The 23,608-nt window shown below is 47.2% G+C and overlaps 1 protein-coding gene across 1 annotated transcript in view; it reads right to left on the reverse strand.

Moving 5' to 3' along the window:
- CNMD (chondromodulin) overlaps positions 1-23,608 on the reverse strand; it is a 367,474-nt gene that overhangs the window by 137,662 nt on the left and 206,204 nt on the right. The window lies entirely within an intron of this gene.

Genomic DNA, 23,608 nt, shown 5'->3' on the forward strand with positions numbered 1-23,608 from the left:
CAAGTGACCACCCAGACGATATTTGGTGAAAGTGACTACCGGATCCAGGGAGCTGAAAACCCAGGAGGCTGCCTGGGTCATCCAGAGACAAAATAAGACAAGAGGAGGAGTATCACACGGAAAACGGGGGGATTGACTCATTATATGCTGAAGATTCAAGTTGTTTACAGGAACATATATCGCAGAAATCTGATATGTTTTAAGAGTGTATATCAGTTGGATATTCTCTGTTGTTCACTTAGAAGGGCGCCACTTATCTTATTCACCTATTTTCTGTTGACTATTGCCTATTCCTGGGGGTGAGGGAAACACCCTGCTGTGTGATTTGGATAAAGGCTGCATCTTGTTCCTTGCGCACTTCCCTGAAGTCAGGCTTTTTGTGTTCATTATTTGCAAACCTAACTTGTGAGAGAACTGTGCATGCGCAGAACTTATTCTGTGCATTTGCAGGATAGTTCTTATGGCATAGCATGCAGTGATTGCCGATTAACAGGCTGCGGCAATCTGGGAGTGGGTGGCATTGGGCAGCATTCCTGAAAACAGGCGTCACTCATCTTCTGGGACTGCCAAGGTCAATGTCTGTGTCTTCTGATGCAGATGTACTGGCCATGGTAACAGATCTGAGATGGCCATCTGAATAACCTATGGGTTACACGGATAGCCAATGTTCAAAATACAGATTATATAGATGTCTGCTGCACTCATTATTAAGACGGGAAGAGAGAGAGGTACCACAGTTGTGAGGCTGGTTCCTTATGATATAGTGTGGCACCCTGGAACCTGGCGTTTGTGTTGCTTTAAGAAGTTTGCTGCAGCTCCGCAGCAGAAGGAGAAATGCAGGGTAGGAGGAGCTAACTGTAGCCCTGGGTCCAGTCATGTGATCTCAGGAGAGAGAGAGAGCCAATTGGACAAAGGCTGCTGGGAGAAAGAGACTGGTGGGAAGAAGAAGAGAGGAACATGGAGCAAAGCGGGAGCTGTGATGGGGACAATTGCAGGATGCTGGATAGTGAGAGCAGCACTACTAAAGAAGAGCAGCGGAGTGTTGCTGGAACGTGGGTGTTGAGATGCAGTGGCCAGAGGACTGGACACCCTCAGACCTGTTGAGAGGTGCGGACACCGCGGCCATCTTGAGAGAGAGTGAGGAGTCATTACAACCAGAGCAGCCAGCAGGTAACTCCATTACCTGGGTCTGAATAAGTACAATTGAAACTGACAGCCAGCCACAGGCAAGTGTGCCCTTCAGACTCTGTCCTCTGTGTTACAGAACAGAAAGTGTTTAAGAAGGGCGCAGCCAGCAGCACCATTTTTTGGCAGTTAAGACCCATAGAAAGAAATCTGATACAAAGGCTGAGTTTATTACAAGTTCAAGAGAAATATTTGTGCTTAACAACTGAGTGTCAATTCAAAGATAATATAAATATTTGTGTTAAATGACTGAGTTTTGTGCAACGCAGACAGATAGTTGTTGCTGGAAAGACTGATCTAATTATGCAAGTGTTAATCAAGCCCTGCAACTAAGAGAGACTGAGTTTGGTCTACGCAAAAGCCCCTTATTGTGACATACAGTAAGTGCCATTGTCAGGAGACCCTGCTATTCCGTAGGTAGTTACATCCTCTTTGAAATAAAGAACTGAGGGGCAGATTTATTAAGCTCGGTGAAGTGATAAAGTGGAAGGTGATAAAGCATCAGCCAGTCAGCTAGCTCCTAAAGGTGGGTACACACTATTAGATATATCTGCAGATCAATTGATCTGCAGATATATCTATGTACGGATCGGGCAGTGTGCTGTGCATACACGCTGCACGATCCGTCGGGGGACTGACGTCATGAACTGGGCGGGCGCGAGCGCCCGCCCGCCCAGTTCACCTGTCAATCACCGCCGACCGCCGCTGCATGTGTACGGGCGGTCGGGCGACCGCCCCATACACACACAGAGACGCGCCAATATATCGTTAGATATATTGGCCGTCGGCTGTGCTGCACAGCCGACGCGATACGTCTGTGAATGACGGAGTTCACAGACGTATCGCCCGTACACACTGGCCGACGGTCCCGCGATGTATCGGCCGTTCAAGAGAACGGCCGATACATCGACCAGTGTGTACGGGCCTTAACTGTCATTTTTCGAACTCAGCCTGTGACATGACAGGATCTGATTGGCTGGTACTTTATCACCTTCCACTTTATCACTTCACCGAGCTTAATAAATCTGCCCCTCAGGTAACATTGACAGTTTCCATCCCAGGATCCCCTTAGTAACTGTGTGCCCATTCCAGTGGCGTGCGGTGAGGTCAGTGGCTGGTGAGGCATTGCAGCCATAATGTCCGCCGAATCCTACTGATCACCCCTACCGCCGCCGAGCCAATGCCCGCCACTGCCCCTGAGCCCACAAATACGAATCAATAAGCCTTCTGCGCCGTCATAAGTAACAGTCTTACTCGATGCTGGCATTTTAACCCCGTGCCTGGGCTGGACTCTGGCTGGCTGGCAGTGGGAGAGGTAGGTTGCGGTGCAGCTCCAGCCTCCCCATTGGTTACCACACAGATTTGCTGTTAGAGCCGCGGCAGATCCCAGTGCCTGCCGGCTCTTTTTTCAAATCTGACTGACGGAAATAGCAGTAGTGCTGCTGTTCTCCTTTTGAAGAAAAAAAAAGAACTCAGAAACGACAGGGGGGAAAGCACGGGCCCGAGTGCCCCCCCCCCCTCTGGATCCGCCTATGCTAGGCTTGATGTGCAGCACAACAAACCTGCCAACATAGGTAGCGACACGGCAATCACCTGTACACACCGAGCAGTGAAGGCGATTTTGTTGTTACAGAATGACAAATGGGACAGACATCACACATTTAAAATAGAGTTAATCCTGGGTAACATTCTATGCCACCATTACTGTAATCTCATGACCCCCTGTTACATCTGTAGCAATTTAACTGAAGGAATGTATACATATTTATTAATGTAACCATTGTGCTTTGTGATAAACAGTAACATTCTGTAAAATACAGGTTCTTGTTAGAATATATAGAAACAGCTACTGTACAGTATATGGCAAAATAATTCAGCAAGAATTCTTCTTTGCACGAGATTTTCCTGTGATACTTCAATCCATTTTAATAAATGAAATTAGTAGTTATCTATTTGCCAAGCATTAAGCCATTGCGCACCATTTTCAGATCTGTATATTTACCTTAAGAATTATTATGACAAATTATTGTGCTAAAAAGCATCAGCTGTGATAAAGCATTGCAGTTACTTCATGCCATATTACATGCTAACCCATCTCCATCAAAAGAATATTATAAATAGGGTGCAAACAGGATGTGCAGCATGGTTCATAGGCGCAACAGTATATTACGTTACAAATCAGACAGTTACACAACGTAAGAAATAAGGCTGCTGGTGAGACCTTACAATCAAAATGGCTGTACAACAGGGGATGACACTGTGGGAGCGTAGGGGAGTTTGTTAGGAAGAGGGTCTGGCTGGCTTTTATGACAATATGAGGTTTTTATGGGTGGTATTCATGTGACCGCCGGTCAGCTGACCGACAGTCACATGACCTCCTCCGTGAGCCCGACGGCTCACTATCCCGATGGTCGGCATGCCGACCAACAGGGACTATTTCCACTCGTGGGTGTGCACGACACCCATAGAGTGGGAATAGAACCCGTGGCGACCGCAGGTCGCCACCGAGCCCGCAAGGGGCTTTCTGCACTCGCCCCTCCCCGCCGGGATCCCGGCGTCGGTATGCTGCCGGGATCCCGGCGTCGGTAAGGTGACCGGCGGTCAGGAGACCGCCGGTCACCAGTACTACACCCGGTTTTTATGGGTGTGTTTGAAGCTGTGGAGACAAGTGCATATCCTGAGTGGGTTTTGGAAAGAGTGCCATAGGTGGGAAACAGTGCTTGGAGTGGGAGTAAGAAGTAGCAATCAGTTGAGGGTGGAAATCTTTGCAGAGCACAGTGCATGGGAAGGATGCTGGAGATGAAAGGGAGACTCATGACATATAGCTTTATAGATGTGGAACAGACAGGGGATAGGGAGCCTGTGCAACAACTGGCAGAGTGAGAGCTGATGTGAAACAAGAGGAAATTAACACAAAGCAGCAGCATAGAGGATGGATTGAAGTATGGAGAGGAGGCTGCAATAGTCCATGTGAGATGGCTGAATCTTAGCTGTATAATAGCGGAGAAAGAGTGGAAGCAGCATAATGAGGAGAGAGAGAGAGTGATCACCTTATCACCGCCGCGGCCACTGATTTCACCGCTCTCCATACAGCTTAGTCAGCGCTGCGCCCCCACCTCTGACGGAACCGGCCACGTGATGTGCCTGTCTTCTCTAGCCGCAAAGTGTCCTCCCCTAATCAGGCACTGCCCAAACGCCGCTTCAAAGCGGCACTGCAAGTAGGTGCCGCTTATAGGGATTTTTCCAATGCCTTTCTCCTGCCTAATTCCTGGCGCCGCACCCCGCTTCCGGCCCTAACACACAGACAGCGGGAGGCACTGACAGCACTGCCTCAAACACAGTTACAGGACCGCTTCTTAACAGGTACAAATTACTAAAATAATACAAAGGCTAAAGCAGATACTTATGACACATAATGTGTCATAAGTATCTTCTTTGTATTATTTTCATCATTAATGTCAGGGGAGGCACTGCCTCCCCTGACTGCACGTCCCTGGCCCATTCCCAATTGACACGCTGTGGCACCACAGACATCATCTAGAGCTCTAATGTTATTTGCCAGTGAAGATAATTGTTACCTTGGCTAGTGAGAGGTAGAAAATTAGTGTTCAGATCACCCCAAATCCAGAGTTCATTGCAGATCAATAAAAAGACTTCCTGTTGGTATTGCCGATTCACTTCTGATTCGTATCAATCTATCCTATCTCTCTAAGCACGGTACTACAAGACAAGGTGCGGGGAACAACAATTCAGGGGAAAGGTCTGTCACATAGCCACCCAACACCTGTGATAACTCTCTCAATCACATAGACATACCCTGCCAACAATGTGGACTGCATAGTGGGGATATAATTGCATAGGAAAGCTTATGAAGGTTATTGAGCAGTTCTGGATTTTGATAAGATGGTCTGAATAGGTACGTTTTCAGAGAATGCTTGAAGGTTTGGAAACTAGAGGAGAGTCTTATTGTGCATAGTAGGGCATTCCACAGAATGGGTGCAGCCCGAAGAAAGTCCTGCAATCCTCCATGGAAGCAAGTAATGAGTGTGGATGAGAGCCGTAGATCTTGTGAAGAGCAATTGGCCATTACATCAATTGGGGAGATTCCAGGTGGGCTGATCGGTGTGTGGGCCGCCTGTCATCTTGGCCAGCCCCCCTTGGCTTCCTGTCATATACAAAGGCGGTAACCGGGTGATGCACCAGGGGGGGGGGGGGGGGGGCACAGATGACAGGCGGTCCTGCACACCAATCAGAGCTACTAGTGCAGCCACCATCATGAAAAGAAGCCCCTGCCCAGCAGGAAGGTCATACACATGCACCAACGCTAGGAACGTTACACACCTCGGAGGAAGAGAGGGTGTGCATCAAGCAGGAGAAGTCACTCAGTTCAGCAGCCTGCACTGTGCTCCCCGGACCGCCATCAGCTGCAGCCTGCCAGCCTGTGCAAAGAGGAGGGGACACAGTGGAGAAAATCTGGGGGGGGAGGGGCTGGCCGGGAGAGGTCTCAGTGAGTTTGATTGCCCCGCTGTCTTTGGCTCCTGCTGCAGTCTGGCAGCCTGTAAAGAAAAAATGTCATACAGCTTGCAGCACATTTTTTTTAAAGACTTGACAGGCTGCCTGCAGAGCTGCACTGGCTGCTATGGGGACATGGAGATGTGGGAGATGATGATCTATGTGGGGAGGGGTATTCTGTGCTAGAGAGAGATGATCTGTCTGAGGGGAGTTATTCAGTTCTAAAGGGAGATGACCTAAAGGGTAGGGTGCTATTCTATGCTAAGGCGAGATCTGTCTGAGGGGAGGGGAGTTATTTAGTGGTAAAGGGGGATGATTATTTTGGGGGGCTATTCTGTGCTAGGGAAAGATGATCTGCCTGAGGAGGAGGGGGCTGTTGTATTCTAAGGGAGATGATGATCTATCTGGGGGCAGTAGCGGATTTACCACAAAGCAACACAAGTGGATGCTTAGGGCCTGGCCGTTGACAGAATGTTGTTTATTATTCGAGCTGATGCCGCTCTACTGTACAGAGTGCTGCTACTGTGTTGTGCTTTGTGTGAACAAGGAGAGGATACAAGATGGCAAGGATATTCCATAGAAGAATAATATATACAAGAAGTGAAGGTGAGGGGGTGGAGGCGGGAGGCGTCCGTTGGATCCGGCGCAGTCCTGGCTTTGATGGTAGCAACGGCTGCAGTAGGTACGGGTGGTAGGGGTTGATGGTAGCAGCAGCATCCGGTCTGATGGTCGGGAGGGGGTCCTAGCATCTGGCCTGGTGGTATTGAGGGGGCTCTAATTTATTTATTAACAGTTTCTTATGTAGCACAGCAAATTCTGTTGTGCTTTACAATTTAAAACAACGATAAAACAAAACTAGGTAATAAACAGTCATAGAGGTAGGAAGACCCTGCTCGCAAGCTTGCAATCGATATAATAGGGGCTCATGTACAGTAAAGTTGGATGTATTTGTGTGACGTCAGTGTGTAGCCCTGCTGTGTAATGTAGGTGTGATGTCAGTGTGTAGCCCTGCTGTGTAATGTAGGTGTGATGTCAGTGTGTAGCCCTGCTGTGTAATGTAGCTGTGATGTCAGTGTGTAGCCCTGCTGTGTAATGTAGCTGTGATGTCAGTGTGTAGCCCTGCTGTGAAATGTAGCTGTGATGTCAGTGTGTAGCCCTACTGTGTAATGTAGCTGTGATGTCAGTGTGTAGCCCTGCTGTGTAATGTAGCTGTGATGTCAGTGTGTAGCCCTGCTATGTAATGTAGATATGCTGTCATTATGTAGCCCTGCTGTATAATGTAAGTGTGATGTCAGTATGTAGACCTGCTGTGTAATGTGGGTGTGATGTCAGTGTGCAGCCCTGTTGTGTAATGTAGCTGTGATGTCAGTGTGCAGCTCTGCTGTGTAATGTGGGTGTGATGTCAGTGTGCAGCCCTGCTGTGTAATGTAGCTGTTATGTCAGTGTGTAGCCCTGCTGTGTAATGTAGCTGTGATGTCAGTGTGTAGCCCTGCTGTGTAATGTGGGTGTGATGTCAGTGTGTAGCCCTGCTGTGTAATGTAGCTGTTATGTCAGTGTGTAGCCCTGCTGTGTAATGTAGCTGTGATGTCAGTGTGTAGCCCTGCTGTGAAATGTAGCTGTGATGTCAGTGTGTAGCCCTGCTGTGTAATATAGATGTGCTGTCATTATGTAGCCCTGCTGTATAATGTAAGTGTGATGTCAGTATGTAGACCTGCTGTGTTATGTAGGTGTGATGTCGGTTTGTAGTCATGTTGTGTAAAGAAGCTGTGATTTCAGTGTGAAGCCATGTAATGTAGATGTGATGTCAGTGTGTAGCTAGTACTGCGCTTTCGGGTCTATTCATGAAGAAGTGAAAAGAGTGAAGTTACCCATAGCAACCAATCAGCTGCTACGTATAATTTTATAGAATGCACATGATAAATGTTACTTCAATGCTGATTCCATGGGCAACTTCTCCACTGGCCATTTCTCCACTCTTTTCACTACTTTATGAATACAGGGTGATTCAAGAGTCGCAGTACACCCTTGCTGGAAATGGTAAAACTGACTTAGATTCAAGATGGCCGATTTCAAGATGGCACCCATGTTCGGTACATACCCTAAAAGATAGCCCACCTCACCCATACCTTACTGGAGTATTCAGTTTTCCCATTTCCTGCACAGTTTCGAAACAAAAGGGTGTACTGCGACTTTTGAATCACCCTGTAAACCCCTTTGTACTTTAGTTTTCACCTGCTACTGCAGGACACATCCCTGAGTGACAATAGATTCGCCAATTGGTTGAGATAGACACGCCCCCTTGGGCAGAATATGAGATGCCCCTCAACTACGCTCGGCTAATTATAATGCGAGCTATGATCTCCCTAAAACTACTTTTCAAAAGTAGGTAAGTATGGCATACACAGACCGGGGGTTCACTACGGCTGGCCGGCGGTCGGGCTCCCGGCGACCAGCATCCCGGCGCCGGGAGCCCGACCGCCGGCTTATCGACAGCTTGGCGAGCGCAAATGAGCCCCTTGCGGGCTCGCTGCGCTCGCCACGCTACGGGCACGGTGGCGCGCTACGCGCGCCACACTATTTTATTCTCCCTCTATGGGGGTCGTGGACCCCCACGAGGGAAAATAATTGTCGGTATTCCGGCTGTCGGGCTCCCGGCGCCGGTATACTGAGCGCCGGGAGCCCGACCGCCGGCAAACAGAAGACCACCCCAGACCGGGATACATATAAAGACATATATATGGAATACATACGAATAACCGGCGGGCGGGATGCCAGCTGTCCATGTCTTGACAGCGGCATCCCGCCTGCCAGAATGTCGGCAGAGGGGCAAGTGCAAAAAGTCCCCTTGTGGGCTTGCCGTGCTCACCACGCTGCGGGCTTAGCGCTCGCCACAGTATCTATTCCCACTCCTAGTCCTGTTTTGCACGGATTCTGACTGGCGGTATTGCCGACTGTTGGTATTTCGGCATTGGTATCACGACCGCCAGGATCCAGACAGCTGGCAAATTGAACGGATCCCCAAATATACATACTATGTAGGCAGGGTTACATATGGAGACACACATATATACAAACACAGTTACATACTGTGTACTTGTAGCAACATTTGTAGAATAAAGCATTGTTAATATTTAAAGGTTTTTAAATATTTGGAGTTAGTTTTATATTGTATATCTATTTTGAAACTTTATTATACAGGTTGAGTATCTCATATGAAAATATTCCAAAATACAGAATATTCAGAAATACAGAATTATTTGAGTGAGACTGAGATAGTGAAACCTTTGTTTTCTGATGGTTCAATGTACACAAACTTTGTTTAATGTGCAGTTATTAAAACTATTGGCTAAACTTACCTTCAGGCTGTGTGTATAATGTGTATATTAAACATAAATGCATTCTGTGCTTAGATTTAGGTCCCATCACCATGATATCTCATTATAGTATGCAATTATTCCAAAATACGGAAAAATCAGATATCCAAAATACTTCTGGTCCCAAGCATTTTGGATATGGGATACTCAACCTGTATTCTCCTTTATTTAAGTTTGTATATACAGTACAAGGGAAAAGATTGTCCGCACCACAAACCGTAGTGTATGTCTTAACAAAGGGCCTTTTAGGCCCTCATTCCGAGTTGTTCGCTCGCTAGCTGCTTTTAGCAGCATTGCATATGCTAGGCCGCCGCCCTCTGGGAGTGTATCTTAGCTTAGCAGAATAGTGAATGAAAGATTAGCAGAATTGCTGCTAAATAATTCCTTGCAGTTTCTGAGTAACTCCAGACCTACTCACAGATTGCGAGCAGCTCAGTCCGTTTAGTTCCTGGTTTGACGTCACAAACACGCCCTGCGTTCGGCCAGCCACTCCCCCGTTTCTCCAGACACTCCCGCGTTTTTCCCTGACACACCTGCGTTTTTTAGCACACTCCCGGAAAACACTCAGTTACCACCCAGAAACGCCCCTTTCCTGTCAATCATTCATGATCAGCAGTGCGACTGAAATGCGCCGCAGGATCCACAGCAAATCTACTAAGGTTTTAGTTAAATAACTAAGCGCATGCGCCCTGCGTGCCTTGCGCATGTGCATTTAGCAACAAATCGCAGCATAGCGAAAATCGGCAATAAGCGAACAACTCAGAATGACCCCCTTAGTCAGCTTTAGTTGCAAAATTGCAAATCCGATTATCTTCAGACTGTGTATGCGCTGCGAATGCATTGCTCGTGCACGAAGGTTGAAATTCGATTGCAGCCTCAGTGAAATGCGATTGCACAGTGATTGACAGGAAGTGAACATTCGTGGGTGTTAACATGGGGTTTGTGGGGAGTGGTTGGAAAAACGCAGACCGGTCATGGCTGTTTTCTGGGCGTGTATCTGGTGTCAGTTGCAATTGCTTATGATTGAAAACATGGCGCTGGTACGACTGCATTCTCATTATTCTGAGTATCCCTGGGTCATCCACAACTGTCGATGGTACTCGGCGTTTGCATCGCAGTTCTGCTGATGCATACCATTCATGGCGGCTCCTCACATGCGATTTTCAGCATTAGCAGTTCTGAGACGATTGCAATTTCTGTCTCAGTAGCGATGAAACCTGAATTAAAACCCAAAGTCCATAAGACAATTGTCTAAATTGCTATCTTTATCTTCCAAAACACAAGCTTTCCATTTATAGTATATAACTATTGTATCTGTAATTAATGGGAGGGAAGCAGAGGCACTGGTCACCTCCATGCACAACAGCAGCCCCACGCCACAGTGGTCAGGTAGGAAAAAAAGGCCCTACTCTCTCTCTCTCTCCACTTTCTCTTTGCCCTCTCTCTTGTGTATTCTCTCTCCTTAGGGCCCCCTTCTATCTCTCTCCCTCATCCATCTTTCTCTCCCTCTTCTCCTCATCTCTCTCTCTTTGTCTCCCTCCCCTCTCTCTCTTTCTCCCCCCGGCACCCCCGTCTCTCTCCCTTCCTCTTTTTCCCCTCCTCCTTTCTCTCACTCCCTTCCCCTCTCTTCCTCCTTCTCCCCCCCTTCCACCTCATCTCTCTCTCCATCTCCCCCTCTCTCTGCATCACCCCTCCCTCTCTCTCTGTCCATCTCCCCATCTACCCCCTCTTTTTCTCTGTCTACCCTCTCTGTCCGTCAACTCTCCCTCTTTCGGTCCCCACCTCTCTCAGTCTCCTCCCCTCTTTCACCTCCGGCGATGTAGGACGCCACTACAGCCCGCCCAACATTCTAATGCATCACATGACACTCCATTTCACATAATAATTTTTTATTTTTTTTGCTGAAACATAAAAACTTTAATTTATAGACATTGAGAAAGCACTTATCGGCATCAGCGGTGTGTTTACAATCAGCCAATCACAAGTGGTTTGCTACGGCTGATGGCAGTTAACACCATCATAGTGTATTCAGACAATTGCACATAATATGACATTCACCGACATATGCATCAGTGTACCAGTCTGCATGTATTCACAGTTGCACAAACACCTTCACTGTACGTTGCCTATGTTAGAATGCCACTTCGCTCTGCTGTCCAGCCTCTCCAGGTGCAAGCAGATTAGTAAGTAGTGTAAATTGCATAGTTGTCACTCTGTGTCAGCCTCAGTACGTTTAATCAACTACAAACTAATATATTTGTTAAGCATGTTGTGTTATAATTCCCTGCAGTATCTATATTATACAGAACTGCTCGCATTATTAGTGCTAAATAAATGTTAAATGTGTTGCCATAGTTATGAGTGAGACAGCCATATAATACATTTATTAGAATTTTCCATACCAATCAGTTTGTCATATCTCATGACTGACTGGATGAACTTGTTGAATATGTATTAGTTGCTGCTATGTAACAAATAATTTATTTTCAGTGTATTCATCCTTACGTGTTCAGCAGTTGTGAAATTAGATGTGAAGGTGTCTGCGTAAGCCAGTTTTAATTGGCCGAGCTATGTGATGGGGGCACATTTTATATACATTACTTCAATATGAAATATGAAAGACATAACCATTGTTCTCCAGTCTCTGTTTCTGTCTCCTGATTCCTATTTCCTTATTTACTCTTCTGGCCTCCCTGTCTCTGGGGATGGCTGGCACGTAGTAACAGAAGGATGTTGGCCCCATGGGCTAACCTTGGTATTATGTTAGAGGGTTGTGAGAAGAATGGACACTCCTTCAGGGCAGCAATTAGTGTCCATGTTAGTGTATTATATACAGCATCTATGTAACTGACTTGTGTTTTCTCTCTGTGCTACTGAGCTATAGTTGCAGAAACAGACTCTGTGGCTATAAATCCATGTGTGCATCCAAACTGCTCAATCATTTTGTTTCCATTTTGTTTTTTGTTTTGCCACCAGTTTAAACTATACTTGCCGGCACTCAGGGAACCTCTTGAATTTGTGGGAGTGTCCCCAGCTTCTGGGAGAGTAGACACTACTCTCACATCCTGCCAACTTCTCCAGTGAAGTCTGCAGGATTCAATTTGTAGAGAATTGCATAATCATAGTGGCATTACATTATGGGGTGGGTGCACAATGTTGTGAAGTTGCAGTGCTACACCCTCACCCCTCCCACTGGACCACCCTCTGCCCTGTAGGGGGGGGGGGGGGTCTGGGCAGATCTGGAGCGGGTGGGCGCATCATCATCTTACCTTGCTTACTCTTGGATGCTGGTCCCTCTTCCTCAGCTGGCACCAGCTTTCCAGTGATATTTGGAAAGATGCTCATGTGCACTAAAGCACAATGTCAGGCTGTCAGGATTCTGATTTAGTCTGTTCCCGGAGGGGGCACTAGTGGGTCAGTGTTGGAATGACGTATGAAACGTGGAGACTGAATAAAGTCCTGCGCATATGCGCTGATGTTTAATAAACACAAAGGTCACAGAACAATGATATAATAATAGATGGTACTAGCATTGGTGGTAGCAGAAATGAAATGATAAACGGTAACTGAATCCAAGATCTTGATAAAAAAAAGTCTTTGGCAACACAGATATATCTTGGTGATAAGTTGATGGCTGAATGCAGAAGGTTTAAAGCAAATAAAGTCTCTGACAACAAAACGTGAAAACAACTTGCTAACTGGATGCAAATGGTTTTAAGCAAAATAAAGTCACTGGTAACACAAATGTGAAATAACTTGGTAGCTGGATGTAACCGGATTTGTAAATAATAATTGAAACAAAGCAAAACTCCAGTAACGTGGAATAACTTGATCAATGCAAATGGTTTGGAAAACAGAACTCCGGTAATACTTGCAAAGCGCACAGACTCTGATAACTAAATGTGGAATGACTTGGTAAATAAATGTAAGTGGTTTAGAAAACAGAACTCCGGTAATACTTGCAAAAGCACACAGTCTCTGTAACATAAAAGTTCTATAGCCAAGCAAGGCCCAGGCAGGAGACAATCCTAACTCAGCATGCTTGTTAAGTGCTGGATGCAATGCACAGAATGGAATGCTGGTAATAAGTTAGGCAATGAATAACAGGAGGGGCATAGAGGGAGGAGCCAGTTCAAACCCTTGAAAAGTCTTAAAGTGCCCATGGCTCCTGCGGAACCGCCTATACCCCATGGTACTAAAGTGGACCCCAGCATCCTCTACGTACTAAGAGAAAAGGATTTACCGGTAGGTATTAAAATCCTATTTTCTCAGTGGTCAGTAATATAATGGGGTGTGCTTCATATAAGCAAAGAGGGGTGGGATAATAAGGTAGTGGAAGGTAGGTGAGTAGCTACACCGTCTATGGTTCTAGCCACAACCCACAGCACAGACCACACCCCCACATCAGTGGCCACACCCTTATATCAGTAGCCACACGCCCACCAAGCTGGTCACACCCCCTGCGGAGGTGCACAATAGGCCCTTCATAAATTTCAGCTCCAGGCCCATGAGGACCTTAATCTGGCACTGATAACACCTGAGGAGAGTCTCTTACTGCTGAAGAACTGTGGCAGGCTGTGGCTAGAGTCTGGAACAAGCAGGAGGAATGCAGAATGAGGAATGGAATAAAATGATGAGAGGAACCACTGGAGAACTTGACACACCAAATGTGACTCATTGTCCAAGGCGATGAGAATGAGCCAGGAACTGGAGTTTATACCCCTTGCTCTGTGATGATTGGATGAATCTCTGTGAGAACACACCCTCCTGGATTGGGTGCCCAGATCATCTGAGAGTTAACTGGAGCTGGTGATTAACCGGGAGAATAATTCTGTAGACAGTTAATGCAATGCACTGCTGGTTGCTGGCTGGGATCAGTAGTGCACTGGGAGTTAATGCTGTTTAACTAGAAGCACTGTGTACTCCAGGCTGCTGGCTGAAACCAGTGGTTACCTAAAGATAGAACTGGTTAGGTGGAGCACAGTGAGCTGTAGGCTGCAGGAGACTGAAGACTGGAAATAGAACTGCTGGGACCTGTAGTTCCACAGGTCCAATTCACAGGGGATACTCTGAGGAGAGAGGACTGAAGCCAGGAGACGCCTGTTCACTGGAAGTGATGCAATGGAGAATGTAGATTCCTGACACACAAGACTCTTTGCCGGCATACTGAAGACCACCCGTGCCAGAGGGCCCCTCCAACAAGATGGGGCCCCTCTCTATGCCAGTGCTCGCTAGTATTGACCTCTCCTGCAGATGAACACTTGGGCAAGGTTTTACACTTGTACTGCACATACAGGAGCTGGACAGGAGTTGTAACAGGCATACTCCAAAATTGAGCACACGCATGTACAATGTAAAATGTGATGTAAAATCACACACATTTACTATCCTTACTTGTGACTGAAGGGTTGTAACTGAACTGCAATGGTGCGGTCTCACATAGGCAAAGATCAGAGAGGGCGCGTCGACAAAAATATGGGCTACAGTATGCAGTATTGGCCATAATCTTAAATACTGTACATGTTATTAGTGGTATCTTTTACTCCAAGGATCAGGCTGGTCTAAGAGAGGAGACGGCCCATGTGCAAGCACTGAGCACAACAGACTCTGGCATTGTGCCAGAGACTACTGCGCATGAACAGGTCTCTGGGAACGTGGTGTCTATGCAGATCCAGTGCTACGTTTACGCCCTCCCTCACATAGTTAAGAAAGGGACAACGCATGCTGAAGGTGTTTTAAAAAAAAGGAGTGTGACCACACAAGAGTACCCACAATTCAAAATACGCCACACAGTAGCACAATCTTATTCACGTTACAATGCATGTATTGCATCTGATTCATGTTACACCACATAGTGGTGTGCCTTATTCACTTTACAACACACAGTAGTACCCCTTATTCATGTTCACTACACAGTAGTGCCCCTTATACACAATGCCCACAGTAGTGCCTCTTACATGCAATACCCACAGTAGTGCCCCTTATACATAATATCCACAGTAGTGCCCCTTATACACAATGCCAATGGTAGTGCCCCTTATATACATAATATCCACAGGAGTATTGCCCTTATACACATAATGTCCACAGTAGTGCCCCTTACACATAATGCCCACAGTAGAAGTGCCCTTTGCACATAATGCCTACAGTAGTAGTGCCCCTTACACATACTGCCCACAATAGAAGTGCTACTTATTCACATAATGACTACAGTGGTAGTGCCGCTTATACTCATAATGCCAACAGTATTAGATTCCCTTACAAGGGCCGACTTAACAGCATTGTAGACCCTGGGCAAACCAATCCACTGGGGCCCCTACAAACTCATTCATGTAAACCAATTGGAAAAAAAAACCCATAACATGCCCCTTCTGTGGTCCCACACCGTCTCATGTGCTTCCATATAGTGACTGACTATCAGCACTCTGTTTGGGTGGATCCACCAGCCAGCATGCATCTGCTGACAGCCATTCACTGTATGGCTGCAGTCAGTACCAAAGTCAGGCTACTGTGTGTGTGTGCTTCAGTACTTATGTCAGGCTACTGTGTGTCTGTGTGTTTGTAGCAGTCATTAATAATGTCGGTCTCCTGTGTGCATTAGTACTACTTCAGTCTGTGTCAGTTAATACTATGTTTAGTGTGCAGGGTAAAGGGAGCACTGGTTCAGTAACAAAGTGTATAACAAAGATAATAATTCTGTAACAAGGAGGTGCTAACCTGAGAGTAATGTTTGAGTATGGGTAGTAATGGAGGAAAGAAAAGTTCTCTCTTGCTGGCGGCACAGACCCAATATTAACTATAAAGCTTCGTTTTTTAATAAATAATGTCAATAAGAAAGGGGGTATAATTTCCCTACAAAACAGACAAATACAACCTACACACAGAGAAATGCATAGGCATAATAAACATGGGCCAGTATTTACTAAAAATCCGAGTTTGGCCGATTTTTTATTTTTTTTTTCTAAGTCCCAATCCGGGAATTTACTAAGCACCAATCTCGGCAGTGTCTGGTCTATTCGTAATGATTTGAATGACAGCCTTCCGAAATACGAATGAATAGACCAGTGATTTTCAACCTTTTTTTACTCGCGGCACACCAAATAATATTTTAAAATTGTCAAGGCACACCATCAGTTCGCCACAGAAAAAAACAAAAACACACACATTGGCCCTCACAGTAAAATAAGAATCCACACATACATTGGCCTACACAGGAAAAACAATTACATTGCACCCCACATAAATCATTTTGCTCACACATAAATCAATCACATTTCTTCCCACATAAATCCTATTGCTTCCCACATGAATTATTCACATTGTTCCCCCCATAAATCCTATTGCTCCCCACAGGAGAAATAACATAACAAATATTAGCCCCTACTGGTTAGCTATCCTCCTCCCTGTCCCTCAGTGATGGGGGTTGTTCATAGTGGAGTGCTGCGAATACTGAGCAGCGGGCGGTCGGGCAGGTGTGGATGTGGGTGGGCAAGGAAAGCTGTGGATGCAAGCGGGTACTGGAAGATGTGTATACAGGCGGCTGAGCTGGCTGGGTGGTGAGACGCGGCCGTGACCTATGATATCACACTGCCGCATCATCAAGGCATAGGTCACAGCCGGAGCATTACTGATCCTCTGAGAAGAGCCCGAGCCAACAGTTCACTCTGAAGGTACAGGTAGCTGCTTTGGCTCCGCGGCACACCTTGCAACTGGTCGCGGCACACTAGTGTGCCACGGCACACTGGTTGAAAAAGCCTGGAATAGACCATCGGTCAAACGCGGCTGTTATTTCATAGAATACAGCCATTCACTATTCATTCGTATTTGGGTGTTAGTTTCTGAGTGCTCAAGTGCGGGTCTGTTTTTTTTCGATTCGTTAAAAAAAGCAGCAAAAAAATAGACCTGCATTTTCCAGTCGAGTTTGGATAACCATGCATGGATCAGTGAGATATGTGCATGGTTATCTATGGGAAAGGGTCTGTTTAGTGTAAAATCAGAAAAAAAAATTGCGTGGGGTCCCCCCTCCTAAGCATAACCAGCCTCGGGCTCTTTGAGCCGGTCTTGGTTGAAAAAATGTGGGGGAAAAAATGACAGGGGTTCCCCCATATTTAATCAACCAGCACCGGGCTCTTCGCCTGGTCCTGGTTCCAAAAATACGGGGGACAAAAAGCGTAGGGGTCCCCCGTATTTTTGAAACCAGCACCGGGCTCCACTAGCCAGGTACATAATGCCACAGCCGGGGGACACCTTTATCCTGGTCCCTGCGGCCCTGGCATTACATACCCAACTAGTCACCCCTGGCTGGGGTACCCTGGAGGAGTGGGAACCCCTTAAATCAAGGGGTCCCCCCCTCCAACCACCCAAGGGCCAGTGGTGAAGCCCGAGGCTGTCCCCCCCATCCAAGGGCGGTGGATGGGGGGCTGATAGCCTTTTTGTTAAAATGTGAATATTGTTTTTAGTAGCAGTACTACAAGTCCCAGCAAGCCTCCCCAGCAAGCTGGTACTTGGAGAACCACAAGTACCAGCATGCGGTGGAAAACCGGGCCCGCTGGTACATGTACTACTACTACTAAAAAAATACCCCAATAAAAACAGGATACACACACCTTGAAAGTATAAGTTTATTCCATACATGCACACCTCTAAACATACATACTTACCTATGTTCACTAGAGATGAGCGCCGGAAATTTTTCGGGTTTTGTGTTTTGGTTTTGGGTTCGGTTCCGCGGCCGTGTTTTGGGTTCGACCGCGTTTTGGCAAAACCTCACCGAATTTTTTTTGTCGGATTCGGGTGTGTTTTGGATTCGGGTGTTTTTTTCAAAAAACCCTAAAAAACAGCTTAAATCATAGAATTTGGGGGTAATTTTGATCCCAAAGTATTATTAACCTCAAAAAACATAATTTACACTCATTTTCAGCCTATTCTGAACACATCACACCTCACAATATTATTTTTAGTCCTAAAATTTGCACCGAGGTCGCTGTGTGAGTAAGATAAGCGACCCTAGTGGCCGACACAAACACCGGGCCCATCTAGGAGTGGCACTGCAGTGTCACGCAGGATGTCCCTTCCAAAAAACCCTCCCCAAACAGCACATGACGCAAAGAAAAAAAGAGGCGCAATGAGGTAGCTGTGTGAGTAAGATTAGCGACCCTAGTGGCCGACACAAACACCGGGCCCATCTAGGAGTGGCACTGCAGTGTCACGCAGGATGTCCCTTCCAAAAAACCCTCCCCAAACAGCACATGACGCAAAGAAAAAAAGAGGCGCAATGAGGTAGCTGACTGTGTGAGAAAGATAAGCGACCCTAGTGGCCGACACAAACACCGGGCCCATCTAGGAGTGGCACTGCAGTGTCACGCAGGATGTCCCTTCCAAAAAACCCTCCCCAAACAGCACATGACGCAAAGAAAAAAAGAGGCGCAATGAGGTAGCTGACTGTGTGAGAAAGATAAGCGACCCTAGTGGCCGACACAAACACCGGGCCCATCTAGGAGTGGCACTGCAGTGTCACGCAGGATGTCCCTTCCAAAAAACCCTCCCCAAACAGCACATGACGCAAAGAAAAAAAGAGGCGCAATGAGGTAGCTGTGTGAGAAAGATAAGCGACCCTAGTGGCCGACACAAACACCGGGCCCATCTAGGAGTGGCACTGCAGTGTCACGCAGGATGTCCCTTCCAAAAAACCCTCCCCAAACAGCACATGACGCAAAGAAAAAAAGAGGCGCAATGAGGTAGCTGTGTGAGAAAGATAAGCGACCCTAGTGGCCGACACAAACACCGGGCCCATCTAGGAGTGGCACTGCAGTGTCACGCAGGATGTCCCTTCCAAAAAACCCTCCCCAAACAGCACATGACGCAAAGAAAAAAAGAGGCGCAATGAGGTAGCTGTGTGAGTAAGATTAGCGACCCTAGTGGCCGACACAAACACCGGGCCCATCTAGGAGTGGCACTGCAGTGTCACGCAGGATGTCCCTTCCAAAAAACCCTCCCCAAACAGCACATGACGCAAAGAAAAAAAGAGGCGCAATGAGGTAGCTGTGTGAGAAAGATAAGCGACCCTAGTGGCCGACACAAACACCGGGCCCATCTAGGAGTGGCACTGCAGTGTCACGCAGGATGTCCCTTCCAAAAAACCCTCCCCAAACAGCACATGACGCAAAGAAAAAAAGAGGCGCAATGAGGTAGCTGTGTGAGTAAGATTAGCGACCCTAGTGGCCGACACAAACACCGGGCCCATCTAGGAGTGGCACTGCAGTGTCACGCAGGATGGCCCTTCCAAAAAACCCTCCCCAAACAGCACATGACGCAAAGAAAAAAAGAGGCGCAATGAGGTAGCTGACTGTGTGAGTAAGATTAGCGACCCTAGTGGCCGACACAAACACCGGGCACATCTAGGAGTGGCACTGCAGTGTCACGCAGGATGTCCCTTCCAAAAAACCCTCCCCAAACAGCACATGACGCAAAGAAAAAAAGAGGCGCAATGAGGTAGCTGTGTGAGTAAGATTAGCGACCCTAGTGGCCGACACAAACACCGGGCCCATCTAGGAGTGGCACTGCAGTGTCACGCAGGATGTCCCTTCCAAAAAACCCTCCCCAATCAGCACATGATGCAAAGAAAAAGAAAAGAAAAAAGAGGTGCAAGATGGAATTATCCTTGGGCCCTCCCACCCACCCTTATGTTGTATAAACAAAACAGGACATGCACACTTTAACCAACCCATCATTTCAGTGACAGGGTCTGCCACACGACTGTGACTGATATGACGGGTTGGTTTGGACCCCCCCCAAAAAAGAAGCAATTAATCTCTCCTTGCACAAACTGGCTCTACAGAGGCAAGATGTCCACCTCATCTTCACCCTCCGATATATCACCATGTACATCCCCCTCCTCACAGATTATCAATTCGTCCCCACTGGAATCCACCATCTCAGCTCCCTGTGTACTTTGTGGAGGCAATTGCTGCTGGTCAATGTCTCCGCGGAGGAATTGATTATAATTCATTTTAATGAACATCATCTTCTCCACATTTTCTGGATGTAACCTCGTACGCCGATTGCTGACAAGGTGAGCGGCGGCACTAAACACTCTTTCGGAGTACACACTTGTGGGAGGGCAACTTAGGTAGAATAAAGCCAGTTTGTGCAAGGGCCTCCAAATTGCCTCTTTTTCCTGCCAGTATAAGTACGGACTGTGTGACGTGCCTACTTGGATGCGGTCACTCATATAATCCTCCACCATTCTATCAATGTTGAGAGAATCATATGCAGTGACAGTAGACGACATGTCCGTAATCGTTGTCAGGTCCTTCAGTCCGGACCAGATGTCAGCATCAGCAGTCGCTCCAGACTGCCCTGCATCACCGCCAGCGGGTGGGCTCGGAATTCTGAGCCTTTTCCTCGCACCCCCAGTTGCGGGAGAATGTGAAGGAGGAGATGTTGACAGGTCGCGTTCCGCTTGACTTGACAATTTTGTCACCAGCAGGTCTTTCAACCCCAGCAGACCTGTGTCTGCCGGAAAGAGAGATCCAAGGTAGGCTTTAAATCTAGGATCGAGCACGGTGGCCAAAATGTAGTGCTCTGATTTCAACAGATTGACCACCCGTGAATCCTTGTTAAGCGAATTAAGGGCTGCATCCACAAGTCCCACATGCCTAGCGGAATCGCTCCGTGTTAGCTCCTTCTTCAATGCCTCCAGCTTCTTCTGCAAAAGCCTGATGAGGGGAATGACCTGACTCAGGCTGGCAGTGTCTGAACTGACTTCACGTGTGGCAAGTTCAAAGGGCATCAGAACCTTGCACAACGTTGAAATCATTCTCCACTGCACTTGAGACAGGTGCATTCCATCTCCTATATCGTGCTCAATTGTATAGGCTTGAATGGCCTTTTGCTGCTCCTCCAACCTCTGAAGCATATAGAGGGTTGAATTCCACCTCGTTACCACTTCTTGCTTCAGATGATGGCAGGGCAGGTTCAGTAGTTTTTGGTGGTGCTCCAGTCTTCTGTACGTGGTGCCTGTACGCCGAAAGTGTCCCGCAATTTTTCTGGCCACCGACAGCATCTCTTGCACGCCCCTGTCGTTTTTTAAAAAATTCTGCACCACCCAATTCAAGGTATGTGCAAAACATGGGACGTGCTGGAATTTGCCCATATTTAATGCACACACAATATTGCTGGCGTTGTCCGATGCCACAAATCCACAGGAGAGTCCAATTGGGGTAAGCCATTCCGCGATGATCTTCCTCAGTTGCCGTAAGAGGTTTTCAGCTGTGTGCGTATTCTGGAAAGCGGTGATACAAAGCGTAGCCTGCCTAGGAAAGAGTTGGCGTTTGCGAGATGCTGCTACTGGTGCCGCCGCTGCTGTTCTTGCGGCGGGAGTCCATACATCTACCCAGTGGGCTGTCACAGTCATATAGTCCTGACCCTGCCCTGCTCCACTTGTCCACATGTCCGTGGTTAAGTGGACATTGGGTACAACTGCATTTTTTAGGACACTGGTGAGTCTTTTTCTGACGTCCGTGTACATTCTCGGTATCGCCTGCCTAGAGAAGTGGAACCTAGATGGTATTTGGTAACGGGGGCACACTGCCTCAATAAATTGTCTAGTTCCCTGTGAACTAACGGCGGATACCGGACGCACGTCTAACACCAACATAGTTGTCAAGGACTCAGTTATCCGCTTTGCAGTAGGATGACTGCTGTGATATTTCATCTTCCTCGCAAAGGACTGTTGAACAGTCAATTGCTTACTGGAAGTAGTACAAGTGGGCTTACGACTTCCCCTCTGGGATGACCATCGACTCCCAGCGGCAACAACAGCAGCGCCAGCAGCAGTAGGCGTTACACGCAAGGATGCATCGGAGGAATCCCAGGCAGGAGAGGACTCGTCAGACTTGCCAGTGACATGGCCTGCAGGACTATTGGCATTCCTGGGGAAGGAGGAAATTGACACTGAGGGAGTTGGTGGGGTGGTTTGCGTGAGCTTGGTTACAAGAGGAAGGGATTTACTGGTCAGTGGACTGCTTCCGCTGTCACCCAAAGTTTTTGAACTTGTCACTGACTTATTATGAATGCGCTGCAGGTGACGTATAAGGGAGGATGTTCCGAGGTGGTTAACGTCCTTACCCCTACTTATTACAGCTTGACAAAGGGAACACACGGCTTGACACCTGTTGTCCGCATTTCTGGTGAAATACCTCCACACCGAAGAGCTGATTTTTTTGGTATTTTCACCTGGCATGTCAACGGCCATATTCCTCCCACGGACAACAGGTGTCTCCCCGGGTGCCTGACTTAAACAAACCACCTCACCATCAGAATCCTCCTGGTCAATTTCCTCCCCAGCGCCAGCAACACCCATATCCTCCTCATCCTGGTGTACTTCAACACTGACATCTTCAATCTGACTATCAGGAACTGGACTGCGGGTGCTCCTTCCAGCACTTGCAGGGGGCATGCAAATAGTGGAAGGCGCATGCTCTTCACGTCCAGTGTTGGGAAGGTCAGGCATCGCAAACGACACAATTGGACTCTCCTTGTGGATTTGGGATTTCAAAGAACGCACAGTTCTTTGCGGTGCTTTTGCCAGCTTGAGTCTTTTCAGTTTTCTAGCGAGAGGCTGAGTGCTTCCATCCTCATGTGAAGCTGAACCACTAGCCATGAACATAGGCCAGGGCCTCAGCCGTTCCTTGCCACTCCGTGTGGTAAATGGCATATTGGCAAGTTTACGCTTCTCCTCCGACAATTTTATTTTAGGTTTTGGAGTCCTTTTTTTTCTGATATTTGGTGTTTTGGATTTGACATGCTCTGTACTATGACATTGGGCATCGGCCTTGGCAGACGACGTTGCTGGCATTTCATCGTCTCGGCCATGACTAGTGGCAGCAGCTTCAGCACGAGGTGGAAGTGGATCTTGATCTTTCCCTAATTTTGGAACCTCAACTTTTTTGTTCTCCATATTTTATAGGCAGAACTAAAAGGCACCTCAGGTAAACAATGGAGATGGATGGATTGGATACTAGTATACAATTATGGACGGACTGCCACGGTTAGGTGGTATAAAAAAACCACGGTTAGGTGGTATATATTATAATAATAATACAATTATGGATGGACGGACTGCCTGCCGACTGCCGACACAGAGGTAGCCACAGCCGTGAACTACCGCACTGTACACTGGTTGATAAAGAGATAGTAGTATACTCGTAACAACTAGTATGACACTATGACGACGGTATAAAGAATGAAAAAAAAACCACGGTTAGGTGGTATATATTATAATAATAATACAATTATGGATGGACGGACTGCCTGCCGACTGCCGACACAGAGGTAGCCACAGCCGTGAACTACCGCACTGTACACTGGTTGATAAAGAGATAGTAGTATACTCGTAACAACTAGTATGACACTATGACGACGGTATAAAGAAAGAAAAAAAAATACCACAGTTAGGTGGTATATATTATAATAATAATACAATTATGGATGGACGGACTGCCTGCCGACTGCCGACACAGAGGTAGCCACAGCCG

The sequence above is a fragment of the Pseudophryne corroboree genome, chromosome 2 (genome assembly GCF_028390025.1).
Source record: "Pseudophryne corroboree isolate aPseCor3 chromosome 2, aPseCor3.hap2, whole genome shotgun sequence".
NCBI lineage: Eukaryota > Metazoa > Chordata > Amphibia > Anura > Myobatrachidae > Pseudophryne > Pseudophryne corroboree.